This window comes from Chlorocebus sabaeus, chromosome 3 (genome assembly GCF_047675955.1).
Source record: "Chlorocebus sabaeus isolate Y175 chromosome 3, mChlSab1.0.hap1, whole genome shotgun sequence".
Taxonomy (NCBI): domain Eukaryota; kingdom Metazoa; phylum Chordata; class Mammalia; order Primates; family Cercopithecidae; genus Chlorocebus; species Chlorocebus sabaeus.
The window spans coordinates 82,039,409-82,055,034 of record NC_132906.1 but is presented as its reverse complement, the minus strand read 5'-3'; the positions used below and the strand labels follow the sequence as shown (position 1 = coordinate 82,055,034).

General features: G+C 44.3%; 1 long non-coding RNA gene across 1 annotated transcript; it reads left to right on the top strand.

Moving 5' to 3' along the window:
• The first annotated feature begins 23 nt into the window (after positions 1-23).
• LOC119627563 (uncharacterized) lies at positions 24-10,754 on the top strand. Its single transcript, XR_005243752.2, has 2 exons — positions 24-394; positions 9,502-10,754. It is a non-coding gene; the product is annotated as an uncharacterized lncRNA (long non-coding RNA).
• The last annotated feature ends 4,872 nt before the right edge of the window (positions 10,755-15,626 follow it).

The following is a 15,626-nucleotide window of genomic DNA, read 5'->3' as shown; positions in this document are numbered from 1 at the left end:
AAATCCGATGCCCCACCCCCTAACTTGCGGGAAGGGGAGCGTGAGTGGTCGGCCAGATCCACCGGATCCGGCAGCCTGGAGACGCGCTAGGACCCGGAAGGCTAGTGGGCTGGCGGCGCGTCAGATCCCTAGCTGAGCTGGGGGCCACTGGCCAGAGCCGACCCCAGGAGTGAGAGAGGCAGGGACACGCGTGAGTTCCGGCGACCTGCAGCGGGCAAACCCCGTACCTTCCCAGCATCCGCTCAGCAACCCACGTGCATCCAGGCTGGTTAATGTCAGTGAGCCACCTCCGCGCCTTGGCCATCCTGGGGTCCCGAGAATCAGAAGTCCCAGACAAATGCCCAAACTACATTCCTGCCTGTTTGAAAGCGTAAATTGCAAAGCACAAATCCAGGTAAGGTTTTGAACGACTGTGATAACACATGAAAAGTTCTAGGTCTGGAAATCAGAGATCCGAGCTCAAGTCCTACCTCTGCCACTTAATATCTGCGCGTGAAAGAAATTAGCCACAACTAGAGTCAGTCTGTGTTGCTTGCAAGCAGAAACCCTTGTTAATACAACTACTGGCCAGGCGCGGTGACTCACGCCTGTAATCCCAGCACCTTGGGAGGCCGAGGCGGGAGGATAACCTGAGGTCAGGAGTTGGAGACCAGCCCGGCCAACATGCTGAAACCCCGTCTCTACTAAAAATACAAAAATTAGCTGGGCGTGGTGGCGCACTCCTGTAATCCCAGTTACTCGGGAGGAGGCTGAGACAGGAGAATTGCTTGAACCCGGGAGGTGGAGGTTGCAGTGAGCCGAATCATGCCACTACACTCCAGCCTGGGTGACAAGGCAAACTCGGTTTCGAAAAATAAAATAAAAATTAGTACAACTATTAAGGGCCGGGCCTTGTACTAGAGTCTCACATTCCCTCTTACTTTAGACTTTACATGAATCTTAATGGAGTATATATTATTTCCATTTGGAGAAACTGAAGCTGTAGCAGGGTGAAGTCACTCACCGAGTGAAAGGTCAAACTAGGGTTTGAACCCAAATCTGGCTGCCTTGAGGGACTGGGCTCGTGTTTTGCTATATTATGGAAATTTTAAAATATATACAAAAGAGCAAATAGTACTGTGATCACCCAGATACCTATTACACCGCGCCAACGAATCAACATTTTGTCAATCTTGTTTCATCTATTCCCCTTTATATTTTTTGCAGGAATATTTAAAAGCAAATCTAAGACATCAGACCATCTCACCTATAAAGACATCAGTATTAGGGGTTCTGCTCTTAACTACTTTGCATCTCCTGCAGAGTCGCCTTGAGAGAGTTACAAAGCTAGGAATGACCTAGAGTACGCTACAGCATGGTAAATGCCAAAAGAGAGATAAATAAAATGGGGATATCAGAAAGGTGACATTTAGTGGAATTTTAAAATATAAGTATGGACTTTTGTGACAAAATGAAAAGGATTATGAATTTCACAGGACTTCTCTCTTATGTACCTCAGTCTTCATTCATTTTCTACCTGGGAAACCTGCTTTTCTTTTTTCTTTTTTGGTTTTTTGTCTTTTCCCCATGTTTTACCCTTTGCGTTAGTTTTCCTTAGGTCCTATTTGTTTTTCTTATAGGAGTTCTTTTTATGAAAGGCACTTGTAGCAGAAACTGCTTCTCATACTATCCATTTTCCATGCATTACTTTAATAAGAGTGCTCCTGAGATCTAGCTGGGTACATGGCCACCCAGCGAAAGGCTGCAATAGCCAGCCTCCCTTACAACAAGGTGTAGCGCCATGACTAAGGTCTGGAATGTATGGGTTGTTCCCTCCATGCCCTCTTCTTTCTTACCTAAATAAAGATCTACATTTCCCAACCTCCACTGCAGCAAGGGTGCTTACCAAGATTAGGTTACTAAGTTTTGGCCAATGGGCCATAAACACAAGTGACACAGACAACTTTTGCGTTAATGCCTTTAAAGGGAAAGGCATGCCTTCCACTTGCCCTTCTCCTCTTTCCAGTTTGCCAGAATGTGGACACAACAGTGGAGGTAAAGTTGTCATCTCAGATGATAAGAAGGAAGTTAGGTGATCCAGGAGGCAAAACAATATACCAGGAGCCTTGAGGTGCCTGATTCTGTGGAGCTGCCATGTCAACCCTGGAACGCTTTGTTCCAATTTTTATGCAAGCAAGTAAAATACTATATCTTGTTAAGTTACTGCATTGTGTTTGTTTTGCCTTTGTTACAGCAGCTACATGTGTATCCTAAATGATAGAGCACTGATATTTATCTTTGCCTTTTCCATTTAAAGTTATAGATTGTGGGCCAGGCACGGTGGCTCACGCCTGTAATCCCAGCACTTTGGGAAGCCGAGGCGGGCGGATCACGAGGTCAGGAGATCGAGACCATCCTGGCTAACATGGTGAAACTCCGTCTCTGCTAAGAATACAAAAAAAAATTAGCTGGGCGTGGTGGCCAGTGCCTGTAGTCCTAGCTACTCAAGAGGCTGAGGCAGGAGAATGGCGTGAACGCGGGAGGCAGAGCTTGCAGTGAGCCAAGATCACGCCACTGCACTCCAGCCTCGGCGACAAAGTGAAACTCCGTCTCAAAAAAGATAAATAAAAAATTTTAAAAATTAAAAAATAAAAATAAAGTTATAGATTCTGGCCGGGCGCAGTGGCTCATGCCGGTAATCCCAACAGTTTGGGAGGCCAAGGCGGGCCTCCCAAACCTAAGCATGTAAGTATGTGGCAAGCATTCCTTCTTAAAGAATTTAACAGTGGAGGACACCCAGGGCAGTGACTGGCAAACTTTCTCTAAAGGGACATATTTTCAGGCTCGGAGCACCACAGACATCTGTTGCATGTTTGTTCTTTAGCAACTCTTTAATCATGTAAAAAAAAAAAAAAGAACATTGTAGTTTTACAGGCCTTATAAAAACAGAGGACTAGCCAGATTTGGCCAAGGGTTACTCCGCTCTGGAGTAACACTACGCTAAGTGTAACTCCGGAAACAGTGCCAATCTGCCAACTCTCTGTGATAATTCTGTGATTAAATAAGAACATCTATCTTCTGACTATTTCTTAGGGCTATAATAAGAGAAATGCTACTCTCATTTTCTGTAGTTATTCCAGCAGGGACCAATAACCAACACTTTGAGGTTTGCTACTGGCCTGCAGAAACACTTTGCATCATGCTGCCGTCAAAGATGTGTCGTGTTTTATGGGCATCCACCATCATCTGAAAACCTTTCTCATGATGGGAAATTTCCCATGTCATAAGTTCTTCCAGAGACAGGGCCAGAAACTTGCTTTGTCCTCCTTACTTGGAGTTTGGGTGCAGGCAGCTGACCTAGCTGCACTCCTAGCTGTGTCTGAAAGAAGAGCAGTGTGGTGTAGCAACTGAAAGAAGCAGTTGCTACACAGAATCCATTTCCTAGTGAGGGTAGCAATGGAGGCTTCCAGCTGTTAGGAGCACCAGTGACAGAGGTTCTGGCATCAAGTACCCACTGCAGTGTCCATGCCAAGCCCTGATGACAGTGAGGTCTTTGCTGTGGGCTTGGAGGAGCAATGGGGTATTTTTTCCTGGCTGTGTAACTTACAGATTGATTCTTAGGCCCTTTAAAGATCTTCTGCATTAATGTTCTTTATTTATTTTTGAGACAGGGTCTTGCTCTGTCACCCATGCTGGAGTGCAGTGGCACGATCTCAGCTCACCGTACCCTCAACCTTCTGGACTCAAGTGATCCTCCCACCTCAGCTCCCCAAGTAGCTGGGACTACAGGCATACACCAACACGCCTAATTTTTGTCATTTTTGTAGAGACAGGTTTCGCCATATTGGCCAGGCTGGTCTCGAACTCCTGGACTCAAGCAATCCACTGGCTCAGCCTCCCAAAGTACTGGCATTACAGGCACGAGCCACCACACCCAGCCGAGTGAATATTCTTTAATAAATTCCATTCATATTGGCCGGGCGCGGTGGCTCACGCCTGTAATACCAGCACTTTGGGAGGCCAAGACGGGCAGATCACGAGGTCAGGAGATCGAGACTATCCTGGCTAACATGGTGAAACCCTGTCTCTACTAAAATACAAAAAAAAATTAGCCGGGCGTGGTGGCGGGCGCCTGTAGTCCCAGCTACTCAGGAGGCTGAGGCAGAAGTACAGCGTGAACCCGGGAGGCGGAGCTTGTAGTGAGCCGAGATCACGCCACTGTACTCCAGCCTGGGCAACAGAGCAAGACTCCGTCTCAAAAAAAAAAAAAACAAAAACAAAAAAAACAAATTCCATTCATATTTAAACTAGCTAGATTCCTCTTATTTGCTGATACGTATGCCTACAAATGAATATTAGCTTGCTACCCTAAATTATAAATGGTAAATATATATTATTACAAATTACCAGAGAGCTGTCTTCATTCAATAATAATTTGTTAGGCCAGGCGCAGTGGCTCACACCTGTAATCCCAGCACTTGGGAGGCGGAGGCGGGTAGATCACCTGAGGTCAGGAGTTCCAGACCAGCCTGACCAACATGGAGAAACCCTGTCTCTACTAAAAATACAAAATTAGCAGGGCATGGTGGCGCATGCCTGTAATCCCAGCTACTCGGGAGGGTGGGGCAGGAGAATCACTTGAACTCAGGAGGCAGAGGTTGTGGTGACCCGAGATCGCTTGTTGCACTCCAGCCTGGGCAACAAAAGCAAAACTCCCTCTCAAAAAAAAAAAAAAAAAAAAAGATTTTATTGAGTTCTTTTGTTGCAGTTAGTGTGATAGAAATACAAAAGTGTGGTCCCTTTTCTCCAAGAGTTTAAAATGTATCCTAAGTCCGAAGTAGCATCCTGAAAACAAATTGTAAGCATCAAGTTGTGCACCACTCTACGCAAGCCCGCTTCTAAACAGCCCATGGAACACCTGCCATGCCCATAACTTTCTCTCAGTATAGCAGCCACAGGAGATGCCTTAAGCTTTAAGTAGCCATTCTTTGTGTCAAGTAACCTTCGCATTCTGGCAACAATTTATTGGCCCAAGAATTTGAACCGAACAATCATGGAAGATCTTGGGGAAATTCTTGAATATGGTTGAGTCCCCTGGCATCTCTGTGTAACATTTCTTCTCACAGGAACAAGTCAGTAGTAGTTTATGAACCCTGATCTTAAGCAAAATATGCCAAGATTCCCCTCACTCATATCTGCATTGAGAGAACAAGTAACATTTGTAAATACTGTTATTTAGGAACGTTTATCATTAATCTACACTTATTAGAAAGAGTAAGCAAGCAAAAGGATAAACTTGATTGTTTGTATCCTAAAAGATTAAAAGAGCTAGAAATAATCTATTTCTGGCTCAGATGAAAAGGACAAGTAGGCTGGGCATGGTGGCTCACACCTGTAATCTCAGCACTTTGGAAGTCCAAGGCAGGCAGATCACCTGAGGTCAGGAGTTTGAGAGCAGCCTGGCCAACATGGTGAAAACCCATCTCTACTGAAAATACAAAAATTAGCCAGGTATAGTGACACATGCCTATAATCCCAGCTACTTAGGAGTCTGAGGCACAAGAATCGCCTGAACCTGGGAGCCTGGGAGGCAGAGGTTACAGTGAGCCTAGATCACGCCACTGCACTCCAGCCTTGGTAACAGAGTGAGACTCGTGTCTCAAAAAAAAAAAAAAAAAAGAGTCAGGTGCAGTGGCTTATGCCTGTAATCTCAGCACTTTGGGAGGCCACGGCGGGTGGGTCACCTGAGGTCAGGAGTTCACGACCAGCCTGGCCAACATGGTGAAACCCCGTTTCTACTAAAATACAAAAATTAGCCAGGCATGATGGCAGGTGCCTGTAATCCCAGCTACTCAGGAGGCTGAGACGGGAGAATCACTTGAACTCGGGAGACGGTGGTTGCAGTGAGCCGAGATCATGCCACTGCACTCCAGGCTGGGCAGCTGAGCGAGACTCGGTCTCAAAAATAAATAAATAAATAAGTAAATGAAGGAGAAGTAGACAAAATACTAATTATTAATGTTTATTGAATGCTTACTCTATTCCAGAAACTGGCCATTCTAAGTGACCTGAATGTATTCTTAATCCTCACAGTTCTATAAGATGGATACTATTATTATCTCCTCTTACAGATGAGCTGGTTAAACAATTTGCTGAAGGTAAACAGCTAGTAAGTGACAGGGCAGGGATAATGAACCTAGACAGTGGGCGTTCAGAGCACATACACTCCACTATGCTAAACCACCTCTCTTCAGGTGGCTGCAATTGCAGCTTTTAATATTTTTTCTCAAATGAAAAAAAAAAAAAAAAAAGACGAGGTTAGAATGGAAAAGTGTCAGGAATTAATGGACCTCATTGGTAGGTACACAGTTATTACATTATTCTAAGTTTCTCTGTATATTTCAATCACAATATTAACACAATTTAAGTAAAAATAAAAATCATGCTATTTAGCAGAAACAAAGTAATCAGTATGTACATATGAGTCAGGGAAGACTTTTACAGAATAGGAGACACTTGTGCTGGATCTTAAAAAGTAGTCAAAAGATAGGCCAGGTGAGGTGGCTCACACCTGTAATCCCAGTACTTTGGGAGGTCGAGGTGGGAGGACCCCGTGTGCCCAAAAGTTCTAGACCAGACTTGGTAACAAAAGGAGACCCCTTGTCTACAAATAAAAAATTTAGCCAAGCATGATGGTACGCACCTGTAGTCCCAGCGACTTGAGAGGCTGAGATGGGAGGATCACTTGAGCCCAGTAGATAGGGGCTGCAGTGAACTATGATCACACCACTGCACTCCTGCCCAGGCAACAGAGCAAGACCTTGTTTCAAAGCAAGCAAACAAACAAACAAAAACAAAGATAGGTAAACGGACATTCTGGGTGAAAAGAGAATGCCACATGCCACATAGCAAGACGTGAAGCTAGCCACGTGCATTCCCAAGTTACAAATGGTACCACGTGAGTGGAGAAAATATTAGAGACAAGTCTTCAGGAATAGGCAAGGGCCAGGTCCTAAAGAAAGTGAAGACTGTTCTAAAGAGTTTGGAGTTTTTATCTAAGAGGCCAGAGATTACACTGAGGCAAAAGCGGGGTCACATGTGGCACAAAGCTATGCTCAGTGTGTGTGTGGACGTGTGTGTGCAAATTTGAATTAGTCAACTACATATATATCCAAAATATGGCAGCTTTCACATAAAATTTTAAGTGTTCTACTTCTCATGAGAAATCAAAAGATTTAACAATACAGGGATGCAGTATAATAACTATTTAGATAGCATTTACACTGTATAAGGGCAGCTCACTTTGCCACATCCTGTGCTTTACTCTGATGTAGACACTTGTGTTTTTTGCAGTTTTTTGTTTTTTGGTTTTTTTGAGACGGAGTCTCTCTCTGTTGTCCAGGCTGGAGTGCAGTGGCACGATCTCGGCTCACTGCAACCTCCACCTCCCAGGTTCAAGTGATTCTCCTGCCTCAGCCTCTTGAGTAGCTGGGATTATAGGCACATGCCACCAAGCCCAGCTAATTTTTGTATTTTTAGTACAGATGGGGTTTCACCATGTTGACCAGGCTGGTCTCGAACTCCTGACCTCAGGTGATCCGCCCTCCTTGGCCTCCCAAAGTGCTGGGATTACAGGCGTGAGCCACCACACCGTCTGACACTTGTATTTTTTATCCCTGTTCATTCTTTTTGTTTTTTGGGGGGACGAAGTTTCACTCTTATCACCCAGGCTGGAGTGCAGTGGCGTGATCCCAGCTCACTGCAACCTCCACCTCCCGGGTTCAAGTGACTCTCCTGCCTCAGCCTCCCAAGTAGCTGGGATTACAGTGCATGCCACCATGCCTGGCTAATTTTTGTATTTTTAGTCGAGATGGGGTTTTGCCATTTTGGCCAGGCTGGTCTTGAACTTCTGACTTCAGGCGATTCATCTGCCTCGGCCTCCCAAAGTGCTGGGATTACAGGTATGAGCCACCGCACCTGGCCCTAATTCTGTCATTTCTTCTATATTCATTAGCTAACATCTTGTAAGGAAGAAACTTTTCTTTTTTACTCTCCCATCTGTTCTCTCTGTCACATGCGCGCACACATACACACGCCACTGTGGCCTCGGCTTTTTATTTGCTCAATGAGTAACAATCATTCTTTCCATTATTCAGAATTTCCCAAACCTCAAGTAATATAGAAAGGACAAACAGAATTCTCAGACTCTAGTTGAATTTTCAGAAACGCTTGAACTTCCTTGACCCAAACTATTGCCTTTTCTCTTAATGACAGTGAAGTCAACTCCATAGGTAGCCCATTAACTCTCAAAATCCTGGCCTCAGTGTTCCTCCTCTCTTGGGCTTCCAAAGTGTTGGGATTACAAGCGTGAGCCACACTCACGCTTGTAATGGCCTAGCCCATTGACTCTCAGCCTATTAACTGATACTCAGTTATCTTATCTGCCTGGGAATGTTGTTCCCATTATAGACTCTGTCTTATTATAAGCTGATATAGCCAATATTGCATATGACTGGGGTGATACACTTGGTTTTGTAAAAACTGAGGTAAAATAGGCATAACAAAATTTAGCATTTTAACCATCTTTCAATGTATGATCCAGTGGCATTAAGTACATTCACACTGTTGTGCCATTATCACCACTATCCATCCCAAACATTTTTCATCTTGCAAAACTGAAACTCTATCCATTAAACACTAACCCCTCATTTTCCTCCTTCCCCCAGCCTCTTACAACCACCATCTACTTTCTCTCACTATGAATTTGGCTACTCTAGGTACTTCACATAAGTGGAATTGATACACTCATATCAGCAAGTATTTGTTTTATCAAGAAATATGAATACCTTTTCAAAAACATCCTTCAAAACAATCCCAGGCCAGGAACAGTAGCTCACACCTATAATCCCCACACTTTGGGAGACTGAAGCAAGAGAACCACTTGAGGCCGGAAGTTTGAGACCAACCTGAGCAACGTAGCAAGACATGATGTGTACAAAAAATTTTTAAAAAACAAAAAATTAGTAGGGCATGGTGACACGCACCTGTAGTCCCAGCGACTGGGGAGGCTGAGATGGGAGGATCAATTGAGGCTGGAAGTTTGAGTACTGTGATCCTGCTACAGTGCTATGATCCTGCTACTGCACTCTGCACTCCAGCATGGGCGACAGAGCAAAACCCCATCTAAAAAAAGAAACCAAAAACCACAGTTTAAAATGTAGGGGCTTCCTCTGCTGAAGGACACATCAGAAGAAGACTGCCCTTTACCTCAATGGAAAGGACCTTGTAGGCACTGATTCACAAACACCACAGCAATTGAACTCTAGGGTACTGATCCTTGCATCTTCCTTTCTTCTTTTTAAGACAGGGTCTTTGTCACTCAGGTTGGAGTGCAGCGATGCAATCATAGCTCACTGTAACCTCAAATGCCCTGGTTCAAATGATCCACCTCAGCCTCCAAGTAGCTGGGACTACAGGCATGTGCCACCACACCCAGCTAATTTTTTTTTTTTTTTTTTTTAGAGATGGGGTCTTGCCATGTTGCCCAGGCTGGTCTCAGACACCTGCCCTCAAGTCCTCAAGACATCCTCCTACCTCAGCATCCCAAAGTGCTGGGATTACAGTCATGAGCCACTGCACCCAGCTATATCCCTGTTTCTTGAGGAAGGATAAATTAGCCATTCTTGAATCAGGAAGACATTGCTACCAGAGACCTCAACTGGAGGATACTGAGGAACCCTCCAGAAGCAGAAAACTGCAGGAAGGGGACAACATCCACTGAAGACCATAGGAACAAGATAATGACTGCATGAAGACAGCCCAAGACCTGAGGACCATAGAAGATAAGGAGCTGGAGCTACGTGTTTGTCACACTTCAATCTGCATGCAGCCTTGTCATAATTTTTCTAGATATTTTCTTTCATCTTTTTTGGTTTATGGTTTGCTTTGTTGACAGACAGCATGTTACCTCAACTAGAGTAACTATAAGCAATGATTTCTTAGAGCCAGATAGAACCGGCTTATGAGAATCAATTGTTAAATTGTCAGGAATCTTACCAGATGGTTGTGAAACCACTGATGGCTTGAAATCAGTCTACAGGAACATGCACACAATGGAAATCAGAAAACAGTTTTATTTGTTCTTACAATGTGTGTCTGGAAAATGTTACTGCCAGTGTTCTATGTTCCAAAGTTATTTGAAGTAATCATTTCCCCTGTGTGATTAGGTTTTATATTCAGGTCTGTTCGTTTGTTTATTTTTGTGTTCAATTGTTTCTGTTTGTGTTTTTTTTTTTTTTTTTTTTTTTTTTTGAGACGGAGTCTGGCTCTGCCGCCCAGGCTGGAGTGCAGTGGCCAGATCTCAGCTCACTGCAAGCTCCGCCTCCCGGGTTCACGCCATTCTCCTGCCTCAGCCTCCCGAGTAGCTGGGACTACAGACGCCCGCCACCTCGCCCGGCTAGTTTTTTGTATTTTTTAGTAGAGACGAGGTTTCACCGGGTTAGCCAGGATGGTCTCAATCTCCTGACCTTGTGATCCGCCCGTCTCGGCCTCCCAAAGTGCTGGGATTACAGGCTTGAGCCACCGCGCCCGGCCTCTGTTTGTGTTTAATTTGATTTTTTCCCATTTGACTTAATTTTGGTTTTTGAATATGTGAGTCATTTACATGATTGAAAAATAAAAACTGTATAAAGAAAGATACTCAGAGAGTTCTTGCTCTCACCCCTGTTCCCTATTCCCATCTCACCCATCGTTCAGAAGTAGCCATTTCCATTTTCTTTTTTTTTTTTTCTTTTTTTTTTTTTTTTTTTTTTGAGACGGAGTCTCGCTCTGTCGCCCAGGCTGGAGTGCAGTGGCGCAATCTCGGCTCACTGCAAGCTCCGCCTCCCGGGTTCACGCCATTCTCCTACCTCAGCCTCCCGAGTAGCTGGGACTACAGGCGCCCGCCACTGCGCCCGGCTAATTTTTTTTCTATTTTTTAGTAGAGACGGGGTTTCACCATGGTCTCGATCTCCTGACCTTGTGATCCGCCCGCCTCGGCCTCCCAAAGTGCTGGGATTACAGGCGTGAGCCACCGCGCCCGGCCGCCATTTCCATTTTCAACAATTTCTTGTTTATTATTTCTTTGAAAAAAATAAATACATATGCATAAATATGTGTGTGCGTTTAGATGTGCCCTAGTTTATTCAATCAGTCTCCTATTCATGGGTAGTTGTACTGGTTTTCAAGCCATTCCTATTGCAAATAGCATATCTGTATAGCATATCTTATTTTGCATTTGCGTATCATATCTGTACATCATAGTTTGCATTTGTGGAGGTGTATCAGCTAGATTTCTAGAAGTGTCACTGATTCAAAGGGTAAATGAACATGTAATTTTGTTAAACATTGCCAGATTTCCTTCCAGGGGAGTTGTGCCGTTTTGCAATCCCACCAGCAATGTGTGGAAATACTTGTTTCTCCCTGGGCTTACCAACAGCATATGTTGTAAGCTTTTGGACTTCTGCCTAAGAACTGTGAGGGATCTGAGATTTTTGCCCTCCTTGGAAGGTGAATGCCTTGCCCTGGTGGGCTTGTGTCAGAGCTGAAGAACACTGAGATTAGGAAACCCCCAGTCTTATAAGGAGCTGCTAAAACACCTATCTAACCTTTGACCTGGAGGAAAATGTTGGTTTTTTTGTTTGTTTGTTTGTTTGTTTTTGAGATGGAGACTCGCTCTGTCGCCCTGACTGGAGTGCAGTGGCCGGATCTTAGCTCACTGCAAGCTCCGCCTCCCGGGTTTACGCTGCCTCAGCCTCCCGAGTAGCTGGGACTACAGGCGCCCACCTAGTTTTTTTGTATTTTTTTAGTAGAGACGGGGTTTCACCGTGTTAGCCAGGATGGTCTGGATCTCCTGACCTCGTGATCCACCCGTCTCGGCCTCCCAAAGTGCTGGGATTACAGGCGTGAGCCACCGCGCCCGGCCAAAAAATGTTGTTTTTATTGTCTTGGTCAGGAGAGGAATCTACCCTCTGTCCCTTCAGAATGTTTGTAGCGCAAAAGACATTGAGAACAGAAGCTGTCACAAGACATATAGAAACACCATGAAGGATTGTCTCCCAACACTGCCAATCTGATAAGGGAAGAATAGTATTTGAATATACGATGTCCGGTACCTCCTGTGAATACCAAAATCCATGAATGCTCAAGTCCCTTATGTAGAACATGGTAATATTTGCATATAACCTATGCACATACTCCAGTATACTTTAAATAATCTCTAATTACTTATAATACCTAATATAATATAAATGCTATGCAAATAGTTGATATACTCTATTATTTAGGGAATACTGGTAAGAAAAATGTCTGTACATATTCAGTACAAACACAATTTTTTTTTTTTCAAACACAGTCATGCACCCATAAGGAAGTTTTAGTCAACAGCTGACTACATATACAATGGTGGCTATACCATATAGCCTATGTGTGTAGTAAGCTATACCATCTAGGTTTGTGTAAGTACACTCTATGATGTTTGCACAATGGTGAAATCGCCTAACACCACTTTTTTTTGTTTTTTAGACAAAGTCTTGCTCTTGTCCCCCAGGCTGGAGTGCAATGGTGTGATCTCGGCTCACTGCAACCTCTGCCTCCTAGGTTCAAGCGATTCTCTTGCCTCAGCCTCCCCGAGTAGCTGTGATTACAGGAGTTTGCAACCATGCCTAGCTAATTTTTTTGTATTCTTAGTAGAGATGGTGTTTCACCATGTTGGCCAGGCTGGTCTCGAACTCCTGACCTCAGGTGATCCGCTCTCCTCGGCCTCCCAAAGTGCTGGGATTACAGGCGTGAGCCACCGCACCCGGTCGCCTAACAACACATTTTTGAGAATGTATCCCCATCGTTAAGCAACACATGACTGTCATTTCTATATATGGTTGATTGAATTTACAAATGTGGAATCCATGGATGCCAAGGGCTGACCATATTTTAATTTGCATTTCTTTTATAAGAAGTGATGCTGAGTATTTTTCCAAGTGCTTCACAGACATTTGCCTTTAATCTTCTGTGAACTGTCTCTTAACACTTTTGGCCATTTTCCTACTAGGTTTTTTACTTCAAAAACCTTTTTTTTTTTTTTTTGAGACAGAGTCTGTCTCTGTCGCCCAGGCTGGAGTGCAGTGGTGTGATCTCCATTCACTGCAACCTCTGCCTCTAAGGTTCAAGCGATTCTCCTGCCTCAGCCTCCCAAGTAGCTGGGACTGCAGGCACCCACCACCACACCCAGATAATTTTTGTATTTTTAGTAGAGACAGGGTTTCACTATTTTGGCCAGGCTGGTCTCAAACTCCTGACCTCAAGTGATCTACCTGCCACAGCCTCCCAAAGTGCAGGGATTACAGGTGTGAACCACCACACCCGACCTCTTGAACAGTAAAATATTTTATACTTAAACAGCTTTATTGAGATATATTATATATATGTATATGTATACATACATATATCTAGATATAGATTTTTTTTTCTTAGACGGAGTGTCAGTCTGTCGCCCAGGCTGGAGTGCAGCGGCATGACCTCTGCTCACTGCAACCTCTGCCTCCCACGTTCAAGCAGATCTCCTGCCTCAGCCTCCTGAGTAGCTGGGACTACAGGCATGCGCCACCATGGCTGGCTAATTTTTCTATTTTTAAAAAACAAAAATAGTTTTTGTTTTACCATGTTGATCAGGCTGGTCTTGAACTCCTGATCTCATGACCTGCCCGCCTCAGCTTCCCAAAGTGCTGGGATCACAGGCCTGAGTCACTGCGCCTGGCTTATTGAGATATACATACCATTAAGTTCATCCATTTAAAGTATACAATTCAATGGTTTTTAGTATATTTATGGAGCTATGCAACCATTGCTATAGTATAATTTTGGAATATTTTTAACATTCCAAAAAGAAACCCCTTACCTCTCAGTAGTCATCTCCATTCCTGGCCCTTGCCCCTACCCTACCCAGCCCTATGTGACCACTAGTCTACTCTATCTCTATAGATTTGTCTATTCTGGACATTTCATACAAATGGTATCATACAATATGTAGTCTTTTGTGACTGACTCTTTCACTTAGCATAATATTTTGGAGGTTCTTCCATGTATCATGCATCAATACTCTTCTTTTTTTTACTTATTTATGTATGATGGAAATTAGCTATTTTGTATAATTTAAACTACAAACATTTTCTCCCAGTTTTTCATCTCTTTTGATTTTGCTTATGATATTTTTGCCAAGCAAAAGTCTATCCATATATCAGCCGGGTGTGGTGGCTCATGCCTGTAATCCCAGCACTTTGGGAGGCCAAGGCGGGCAGATCACCTGAGGTCAGGAGTTCAAGACCAGCCTGGCGAACATGGTGAAACCCTGTCTCTACTAAAAGTACAAAAATTAGCCGGCACGGTGGTGGGTGCCTGTAATCCCAGCTATTCAAGAGGTTGAGGCAGGAGAATCGCTTGAACCTGGAAGGAAGAGGTCGCAATGAGCCGAGATTGCACCACTGCACTCCAGCCTCCATCTCAAAAAAAAAAGCCTAGGTGCGTGTGTATGTGTGTGTGTGTGTGTGTGTGTATATATATATATATATTTGTTTGTGCATATATAGATACAGCTGTAGATATAAATGGATAGGTTTGAATTTATCAATCTTTCTCCATGACTTCTGGAATTTCAGTTATAATTAGGATGCCTTTCTTTTGTCCAGATTACAAAGAAACTCATATATGTTTTCTTCTTGAACCTATGTTTTCATTTTTTTGTGCATTGAAATAAGGAATCAGTTTGAAGTACATTCTGATGTAAATCTTTTTTTTTTTTTTAGATGGAATTTCACTCTTGTCGCCCTGGCTGGAGTACAATGGCGCGAGCTAGGCTCACTGCAACCTCCGCCTCCTGGGTTCAAGTGATTCTCCTGCCTCGGCCTCCCAAATAGCTGGGATTACAGGCATGAGCCCCCGCGCCTGGTCCTAATGTAAATTAGGGACATAAACACTCCAGTTGTGCTAATGTCATTATTTAAAAGTGAATCTTGCCAGGCGCAGTGGCTCACACCTGTAATCCCAGCACTTTGGGAGGCCAAGGCAGGCAGATCACGAGGTCAGGAGATTGAGACCATCCTGGCTAATATGGGGAAACCCCGTCTCTACTAAAAATACAAAAAAATTAGCTGGGCGTGGTGGCAGGCGCCTGTAGTCCCAGCCACTCGGGAGGCTGAGGCCGGAGAATGGTGTGAACCCGGGAGGTGGGCTTGCAGTGAGCCGAGATCATGCCACTGCACTCCAGTCCGGGCGACAGAGCGAGACTCCATCTCAAAAAAAAAACAAGTGAATATTTTCTGGCCTGGCATCGTGGCTCATGCCTGTAATCTCAGCACTTTGGGAAGCCAAGGTGGGCAAATCACTTGAGGTCAGGGGTTCAAGACCAGCCTGGCCAATATGGTGAAACCTGTCTCTACTAAAAATACAAAAAAATTTGCCAGATGTGGTGATGCACACCTGTATTCCCAGCTGCTTGGGAGGCTGAGGTGAGAGAACTGCTTGAACCTGGGAGGCAGGGGTTGCAGTGAGCTGAGATAGTGCTATTGCACTCCAGCCTGGGCAACAGAGCAAGACTCTGTCTCAAAAAATTAAAAAAT